Here is a 10,443-nt window from a genome sequence, read left to right as displayed (position 1 = left end):
TTTACTTTCCATGATTATGTGTAATGTTATTGGTGAATTTTGGTAGAAATCCTTTATCAAGTTAAGAAAATCTCTTCTATTACTAGTTCTCCAAATGATTTTTGTCAGAAGTGTGTGTTTGATTTTATCCAATGCTTTTTAGATTCCATTTTGAGATGATCATGTGGTTTTCCTCTTATAAAATGTTAATATGAAGGATTAGAGCAATAGATATTTATCAAAACTATACAGAACATGGTATAAACAGTCAAACAGCTCTATGATGGACCATTTGCATGTCTTCCAGCAATGCATGGGCATTCCAGCTGCATCTCGTACTCATCCATACTTGGTATTTTTATCAGTATACTTCATTTTAACCATTCTATTGGGTGCATCAGTTACAAAATTAGGAGCTTTATGGTTTCTGCGGGCAGTAAAACTAACAAAAATCAGCTAGTGTAGGCAGAACTCATCTAAGATGTCTGTAAACTAGTAAATAAATCAACTCATATAACAGTAGATCAGTCTAAAGTCAGATTCCAAAACTGCCATGACTAACCATTCTAAGGACTTCGTGAATCCATTATCTGTACATTGTATCTGTGATAATTTGTGAATCTATTATTTGTAAACTAAAATAATAAAATCATAACTTTATGTGGGTTTTAGCATTTTTTTTAACTTAAAAAAGGGTATCTTTGGTGGCTAAGAGCACAAGCTATGGCCTGGGTTTGAATCTTGACTCTGACAATTATTATATTCAACTTTAGGTAAACTCTGTCTCTAGACACAGGCTTGACCAACACCAGAGAAGATTTTAAAGCTCTGCCTCAAAATCTTGCACCCAGTTTTTCCTCAAATCATCACCTGCAACAGAGAAAGCATGACGGCACCTATATTTATCTTGAATTTCTACCCACTTCCATAGATCTGCCAGAGAAGGTCTATATCCATGACTATCAACCTTGGCTGCACATTAGATTCACCTGGGGAACTCTAAAAACCCTAATGCTTTGGCTGTTTACCAGATTAGTCACATCAGAAAATCCGAGGCATCAGAATTTGTAAATTTCTTGGGTTTTTCTGAGTGCACCCAGGATGGAGAATCATGGGTCTACATGAATACCAGCCTGGCTTAGTTGCATCAGAACAAGAGAGAGCTACTGAATGATCTTCCAGGAAACAGGGAGATCAGGAGTGTTGTTTCTACTGATGGTGAGACAGGGCAGGTAGAGCCAAGAAGAAAGCTTTATGGTCAAGTCCTATATCCACTCTGCACTGGTCATAATTAATACCTATTGTGAAGAGTTGTGGGCTGAATTGTGTCTGCTGAAATTCGTATGTTGAAGTCCTAACTCACAGTACAACTCATACCAACTAGTCATTAGAAATGACTATATGAAGATTGATATTTTCATTGTCTAAAAATTGGACTTCACTAGAAAGTATATGCTAATTTTCCATTAGACTCCAGGAAGAAAAAGCTAGTCTTACCTAAAAGACAAACTTTCTTTTATTAATCATTGAGAACAGCAGAATTCATATTCCTTTTATGCCTGAGCTTTTAGCAAGTTAGAGTTAATGTAATGAATTTACCTCAGAATATGGCTGTATTTGGAGAGATAGGGCCTTTAAAGAGTGGATAGGGTGAGCCCTCATCCAATCAGACTGGTCCATAAGAGAAGAGGAGATTAGGACACAGACATAGAGGAAATAATGTGTGAATACACAGGGAGCCATTTGCAAGCCAAGGAGAGAGACCTCAGGAAAAAACCGATCCTGTTGACATCTTTAGCTGAGATTTATAGCCCCCAGAACTGTGGGGAAATAAATTTTTGTTGTTTAAGACACCTAGTCTGTGGTACTTTGTTCTGGCAGCCTTAGCAAACTAATAGAAAAAGCACAGGCACCATGATGATGATACGGTTGTCTGAATGCCTTGTTATATCTGTTATTGATAACTAAAACATATTCATGGTAAAAACAGAAATCATTCTAATAATGGAAAACAGTATAGGATAAAAATTTTAATTTCTCTTTTTTCCCCTGAACCCCCTATAATCATTCTCTAGAGGTAACAGAGTTTTATATTAAGTAATATCAGGTGAGAGTATCAGGTTTTATTTATTCACTACTCAGTGAGCATTGAGTCCCACCTATGTGCCAGACATTGTGCCTGGCAGGCATACAAAGAAAGATATGGTGCTATTCCAATCCTTAGTGCTGACAGTGTGGCAGTACCTGGCTTCTGTCTCTGGGGTCAGGGCACCGCGCCCCTCCCCCCCGCCCAACACAAGAGGAGGCCAACACTGGGGCCAGATTGGAATGAACACAGTTGTTACCTGGAGGAGCCAAAAGCAATCACAGCCAAGGGGTAAGAACCAATAGGAACTAAGATGTGCCCTTAGTCCTGGAGGAAAGAAAGCCAGCCACAGATCTAGGATGAGAGTACCAGGCCATCGATGGACGCCAGGTAGAAAGTCAGGAGCACTGGGAGAGTCCCAGCATGAACTGTGGAAGAAAAGGAATTTAAGACCCAGGCTGTGACGCAGCAGTGAGCAGGTCTAGCTGAGTGGACCTGGGCCGACCAACAGGGCCAAAGCCTCAGGGCCTCACATGACAAATACACATTATGTGGGGAGCCCAGCAGAGCTGGTCATGAATAGTGATAGTCATGGGGTAATCATGTCCAGAGTGCCATCAAACACAGAGAAGGAATCAAGGCAGTTAGAGAAGGAGTTGCCAAGAGGTGAGGCAGGAACTCAGTCTTAAAGAAAGATTAGGGTACAAAGGAAATCATAGGAAAAGGAAGCCCAAGCCAAAGCCATGATGTTAGGAGGATAAAAGATATGTCAGGGGAACTGAGAGCAGTCTGTTTAATGTATAGCAGGTCTGGAAAGGTACCCAGAGTCAGCCTGGACAGAGAAGATGCGAAGCAAGTTTAGGCTTTTTCCTGAAGAGTTTCGAAGGAGGAGAGAGGTACTAGACCTGGGGTTCGACACGGAGCTACTAGGTCCCACTAGGACAGTGAGGAGACAGGCCTGCTCCTGGGAAGATCATGCCAGCACTAGGGAAACACGTTTTACCGTCAGTCTCCCTCTTACCTTCTCCACAGCTGGGGACTTTCCTTGGCTCTCTTCTCCCTTTCATTTCTGCAGCAATTTTTTTTTTCCCAAACCAGTCACTGCCTGTGACAAAGGCAGGCTTGCCTACAGTCCTCCGGGCCTCTGAGGAGTGCCTTGGCACAGACTGCCACAGCGAGTCACATTGATGCCTCAAAGACATGGAACAGCTGCAGCCTAGGTTACGACTGTGAGCCCTTTCAAAGTGTACACGGGGCATACACGTGTCCCTCTGCGCCAGTCCAACACCTCCCTCACACACCGTGCGTTTGAGAATCTTGCCCAGTGAGTAAGCATACGTGTGGATCTCCATGATAATCTTTAGGTTGGAACCCAGGCCTTCCTCTCTCTCAAGGATAATGTGGATGAACATGTCACTTAGGATTCCCAGGATGTAAAATAGAACCTCTGCAGGGTTATCTCTGGTTGAGAATCAAACAGCTGCTCCCCACTGTCTCCCTGGAATAAAATGCTTCTACTCAAGCAAAATCGACAGTCGCACAGAGCAGATAAGCGTAAGATCTGGGCTGTGGGAGGCACGGTTATCTGGAATACTTTTCTTCCCCAGGAGAGAGGCATTTATCTGAGAAGTACTAGAAACATGTACTTCAGATAACAAAATTTCCGAGGGAATCCTTCATATCAGCAGCAATTCTTTATTCCTGGACTTAAACAGAAAAAAATTCAATATGCATTTCTCTGCCTTACATAGCTGAGAGAAAGTGTTTGAGTGTCAGGGGAGATGAGGACTGAAAGGAGCTTGTTCAGGGTGTGTCTCAGTCCCTGCCCTTAGCAAGGGGAAAGAAGCTATGAGAGTTGTGGGTGGGAATTATCTCGCCGCGAGAAGGCAGAGAGGTGAGGTATGACTTGAAAGGCCATTCCACTGTCCTGTTTTCCCACAAGGAATCCCTTCCCCAGCGATGGTGCCTTCAGTTCCCACATTAATGACCCTTCTGGGCTAAAGCGAGTTTTGTGTCTGGGCTGCTTAAAGATCTAGGAGCTCCAGGGCAAGTGAGGCCGGCAGGGGAAGGGTCCTGACCCTTCCTCACACTTTAAATTGGAGTGCTCTCAATTCTTCTATGTTACCTATCAGGTTTCCTTCCCTTTGAGATTTCTTTGAAAATTTTTTCTTCTTTTTTGTAAGTATGATGGTTAATTTTACGTGTCAACTTGGCTAGGCAAATACCAATCTAGATGTCACTGTGAAGGTGTTTTTGAGATGAGATTAACATTTAAATCAGTAGAGACTGAATAAAACAAACTACCCTCCCCAGCACAGGTGGGCCTCAGCTGATCAGTTGAAAGCCTTAAGAGGAAAAGACTGAGGTTCCTTGAACAGAAAAAAATTCTGACTCACTTTGCAACATCAACGTTTCCAGTCTGCTGGCCTGCCCTGCAGATTTTGGACTTGCCAGCTTCCACAATCTTGTGTGCCAACTCTTTAAAATAAATCTATTTATTCACATCCAATTAGTTCTGTTTCTCTGGAGAACCCTGACTACTACAGTAGGTTCGTTAAATTTGTGGTATAGATGAAATAGTTGGAAAGTATTTTCAGCGTAATACATAATTGAGCAAAAAGAATAAATGTGTTGATCTTCTTGGAGTTTCACTGTGCAAAAAGAACCATATAAAGATGGAATGGGGCAAGACAAGAAAGAGCTGTGTAGAAATGGATGGGAATTGGAGGTATTATGTAAACTCAGGATTTCTAAATTATATATATGTGTGTATGTACATGTTCACGTGCCTGTGTATGTATATTTATGTAAGTGGACGTGTATATAGGTGCATATACATGCTTATGCTTCCTAGTCCTGCCTGCTGAAAGCACCGGCAGCAATAAGTACACTTGGTGTCCAGGTAGTGATTTCTAATGTTTTCCACAAAAAGAGCCCAGGACTATATAGAAAAATGGCCAATTCCAAGGCTAGGGCAGGGTAAGACGAGATGAGCCTGGAACATGTTTGTTAAGCCAGAAAATGAAGACATGCACAGAAAGAAAAAAAAAATACGAGCATGTTATAATGACTTGGGAGACAGCTCAAAGGCATTCCACTGGCTAAATTGGGTACAGCTGGAACACCAAAATATTAGTGCAATGATAAACTATTGAAAAACGAGAGGACATCAATCCATATAGGTAATTTTAAAAGACATAAATAGGGGAGAAGGTAATTCTGCTTACATTAGAATGCTGCGGGCCATACGGGCGATCAGCAGAGAGTGCTAGAGAGGGAAGGAACATCATCACTTTGCGGCCACAGAATAAAGACGAGGTCACCAAAAAACACCAAGGAATGCTAATCTAGGCGAGATTTTGATGAGGAGCGGGATACTCATATGTCTTAAACTGTCCCCCCACAGACTGCTTCTTAGTTCGAGGGAGAAAATAAAACCTAATAATTATTCCCAATGTCATAAAAGACAATGTAAGGCTGTGGAAGTGTTTCAAATTAAAAGAAACTAAAACATCATGCAATACCTGACCCTAAACTGAATCTTATACTGGAGGAGAATGAAGTGCTAAAAAGAACATTATTAGGTCAACTGACAAAATTGGAATATGGCTGCCAGATTAAAGTATAATATAAATGTAAATTTATGAAGTTGATAGCGGCACTGTGGTTATGTAAGAGAATACGCTATTGTCAGGAAATACACTCTGAAGTATATAAAGGTAAAATGCCATAAAGTAATTTACTTTTCATTGGTTTGGAAGAAAGAATTCTATATTCGTACACATATATGTATATGTGGCTAGACAGGTAGGTAGATAAGTAGGTAGGTAGGTAGATAGATTACATACATACAAACATACATACATACATACATACATACATTGACAGACAGAACACAAAGATCATTCTGTAGGGAAGAGAGATATTTGTTCCCTGTAGCGGCATATATTCCAGGGCCATGCCACATATAACTGAACAAACTAGTCCTCTGGCCTGAAGAAATGACTACAAATATGTGAGGTGATGTTGGGGCACTGGTTAGAATCAGGTTGGTTAGTCCAACTGAATACATTTAATGCACTAGCCTCCTCTCAGTATGCATGTCCTATGATGCAGTGTATAAAATGCTAGCTTAATCACTGTACTAGTCAGTTTTCCAGGAGGAAACAGATGGCATAAGCTAGATAACCGAGGGCAGTGCAATAAAAGGGCCATTTACAAAGGTGGAGGCCCGAGTGAGAGAAACAACAAGGAAAAGACAGCTCCCCATGAAAAGTAGCAGTGAGGAGACAGTGCTATTCGAAAAAATGAAGGGAGGGAATTGTTACCAGGACCTGAAGCCGAGAGATGAGCTGTGTGGAGACCTGGTCTGGCCACCTGATAGGAGCTGTGGTCTTTGATAGAAAGATACATGGGACTCTGCAACCACCCCTCAGCGACCCAGCTGGGAGTGGGCCATGGAGTACAGTTAACTTGCCATACTTTCCTTGCAACTCTGGTCTCCTGTCAGGGTCTCGCATTGACAAAATCCACCCAACAGCCAAAGGGCAAGGGAGCCTAATGATGTGGCCAACACCGGTCATTCTCCCAGGGCACAAAGCAGGGTGGAAAAGGGTAGAAAGTGAATCTGGAAGGGGCGATGGATTTAGCAAATCAGTGACATGGGGCTGAAATGAATGTTTAGCTTTGTGGAAGCACGGAGAACTGACATTAAATACCACCATGCAAGAGTTCTGATTGTATGCAGAAGATTCTTGGAACTGCAATGATTAAAGATCAAATGATAGGGAAGTCAACCAAAAAAAAGTGCTTCTTTCCTGATTATTGGAGATGAGATTTTTTAGTCTTTATTTTCTCTAAATAAGTTATTTAACAAATCGTCAACTACAGCCAGTTAGAAGGTAAATATAGGAGACTTGTTAACAACATAGTGGTAAAATTCAACATGGATGGAGAAATTCTCCCATTAACTTTTCCTAGAAGTAGAATATCTGTCGCATTTGACAAAAAAAAAAGCAGTAACTTTCTGGAGTGCTCCACTAAAGTGTGGCCCAAGGTCTGTGGTGTATTCAGTGGAGGGGCTCTGCAAAGGGCAGAGGAGACAAAGCCGAACATTGACAGGACAGCTGGTTCACAAAGGAAATTCAAGGTAGCGTGAAGCAATTGACTAGAAGATGAATCACAGAATGAGAAGTCAGGAGGTTTGGAGGAAGACCAGAGGCGTGGCATATGACACTGCATGGCCATTCATCCAGGATCAAGGCTGTGAGAGGCCAGCGTGTAGTGTCATTAGCTGTTGGTTTTGGAGGCAGGACTCACATAGAGAAGAGGAGAGGACAGACCTATTAAGAACAAGGCTCTCTACACAGCCCAGCATTGCTTCTTTTGTGAGAAACAAACCCAGCCATGATTTTTGGCACATGAAACTATACTGCTTCCTGCCTTTCCAATCTTTGGGGCCCCACTCCCCACCAACTCATTTCTCAGTGCTCTAGTTACAAGATTTCCCTGAACATATTATGCCGTTTCACATTGCCATGTCTTTGAGTATTGAATTACACTTCAGGTTAAGTTACTGTAACAAAGAGAGACTGCAACAGACGGTCTTAGTTTTTCTCCTGAAGTAGCCCAGAGGTGAGTGGCACAGAGCCAGCAGGGTAGCACGTGGCTTCACACAGTTACTAAGAGACCCAGGTTCCTATCATCTTGTTACTCCTCTATCTCTTGGGATATTGACATCATTTACAGGGTTGAAGTGGGCTTACCTTCATGTATGGCAAAGAGGAAGTCCAGGGTTAAGTGGCTTTGTCTCCAGAGAAAGGACTCAGAAGTTGCACAAATAACTTTTACTTACATCCTCTTGGCCTGAACCTAGCCACATGACCATGTCTAGCTGCAAGGGAGGCTGAAAAGTATAATCTCTACGTGGTGGCCATGTGCTTTATTCAAATACAGGGTACATTTTCATAATAGGGGGTAATTAGAAGTTTCTGCCACCTGTCTGCTATTTTCTTGGCCTGGAATGACTTTTGTTCACCTTGATCACTTCCCTGACCTTCCTTTACTGCCACTTTGATGACTTCATTAAAAATAAACTCTGTTCTTCACTGCCAGCATTTTGTTAACTCCTCCCTGTTATAATTACCTGTGTACAGCTTAGACTGTGAACTGAAGAAGCCAGTAATAAACTACAAAAATCACTCCTGAAATATAACAATGTTAGTGTCTACAAAACCTCCCAGTTACTAGTCTTCATTTGGTCACCCTCCAGAACGGTATTGATACTGAAGAAAAAAATTTACAGACTTGATCACACTATTTTATATATTCCCAAAGTCAAAGATCTGTGACCAGGAAATAATCTGCCTACTTTGTGTCCCACTCTACACTATTCTCTAGGACCTGTTCAACTTTAGGCACCAGATATCACTACAATCACAAGATGCTTTCATCTGTATCAAAATAAAATTAATTCATTGACCAAAATTTGGCAGCTCATTTGTGAAGTTTGTGAAGGCACAGAGAGCTGAAGTCCTTTGGTTAATTATTACTGAAGCAGGCATTCACTAAGTGTTTGTTGAGTGGATGACTCATTCATTGAATGAATGAATGAGTGAATGAATGAATAAAAGTGTAAAGTTGGTCAATATCTGATCCAAAAGCTAGTTACAAAGAGTATGATTCTTTCAGTTTTCTTAATCGCCACATAGCATTTGCAGGTTGCACATCTGCTCATTAGCTTCCCATGGAGGAAAGTAGATAGTCATATTGCAGAATCTGATCTTGATGAAGGTGTAGTATGGAGTTTCGTGCTTCCTAGAAATCTTAGAAATTAAAAGGAATAAACCTTATTGGACTGCTCGTGTGGAAGTCAGTCTAGACAGAATCTGCTTTTTCTAGTTTACAGGACAGTGCTGTCCTGGCTCTCCCGCAACCCTTTGCCATGGTCTTTATTTAAGGTGGAGAGGTGACAGCAGAGCACACAGGCTTCCTGTTACTTTAGAACCTACCCAGGGCCCTTGCATGTGGTGGGAATGCCCTGGGAGCTACCATAGCTGTAGGCTGGCATCCCTACCCAAAAAAGGCTTGCTTGGGCCTGAACATTTAGGAGAACAAAGTAAATAAGAAAAACAATCTGATATATAGTATTTATATTGAAAGACAATACAACTGACCAAATATCTCCTAGGATCAATAAACACTCAGCCCTGCCTACATTAATATCCAAAATATTCTATGAAGATCACTGGAAGTCATCTTTTGGTCCAGCAATGATGTTGGTCAGGCTCTATAAGACCCTAAATGATCCCAGATTCAATTGTGTTTAGATTCCTATATTTCCCAAACATTGGAATATGGGCTTATAAGTTTATAAGCAAAGAGTCTAAATGAAAAATTCACTTTCACTCTATCCCTTGCATTTCTTGACTTCATTTTATCATGTAACCTGTTTCTCCCTAAACAAAGTAGAGTCAGAAGTCAGCCAAGCTTACAAATTCCTAACCTAGAAAACCTCTAGGCTACTTAGCACAGTCTCCTTATCTAATCAAGTATTTGATGTATTTTTTTTTCCTAAGAATAACAGGAAACATCCTAAAACATGAATTGAAAAATTTTAAGATCACCCTAAAAAACTAATCACAATCTATGAATAATTGCAAAAGTACCAATTGAATTATAATAATTTATGTCACACTTTTAACTGAGGGAGAAAACACTTGTTGAATGCAACTGGGGAGATTTTTACAAAACAGAAACACACTGAAGTTTAGTCAAAATGAGAGAAAAGATTGTTGAGAGGAAGGCCAAATAAATATTCTTATAACAAGATTTTAAAACAGATAAAATACTGTGTACTATTACAGAGCGCTAAAGCTGATAGCTGACTTGGAGCTCAAATAGGATTCAAACATATCTGAATTTAACTGTTGAGTGGTGGGTAGGTCTTGGAGTTAACAGTTTCTATAAGACAGTTGTTTGTGCTAAAGGAATAACCAGAAGTTAGGGCACATGTGTCTGGGCCATGCACTAGGTAGGAACAGAGGGCCAGTGTCTTATCAGTGCCCTGAACAGCTGGTGCAATATGAGAAACTCAGAACACACTTATTGTTAGTGAAATGGACATGCTACGAAAAAAAATGCAAAGTTGATATGAAACATTCGGGGCTGGAATCTCGAACCTATCTTCACTTGACATCCCTTCTTAAGGCTTCTGTTTTCTCATGTGTTACATAATTTGCTTGGGCTAGATGATTTCTGTGGACCTGCTAGATATAATGTTCTCTAGCTCTAAGGAGAATTATGACCAAAAAAAGACAACTAACACGGTGTGGTATAATATTAAGATCAGAAAATGAGTGGAGGGCAGAAAGGCATTG

The sequence above is a fragment of the Rousettus aegyptiacus genome, unplaced genomic scaffold (genome assembly GCF_014176215.1).
Source record: "Rousettus aegyptiacus isolate mRouAeg1 unplaced genomic scaffold, mRouAeg1.p scaffold_m13_p_10, whole genome shotgun sequence".
NCBI classification, from domain to species: Eukaryota; Metazoa; Chordata; class Mammalia; order Chiroptera; family Pteropodidae; genus Rousettus; species Rousettus aegyptiacus.
This window is presented reverse-complemented; position numbering follows the sequence as displayed.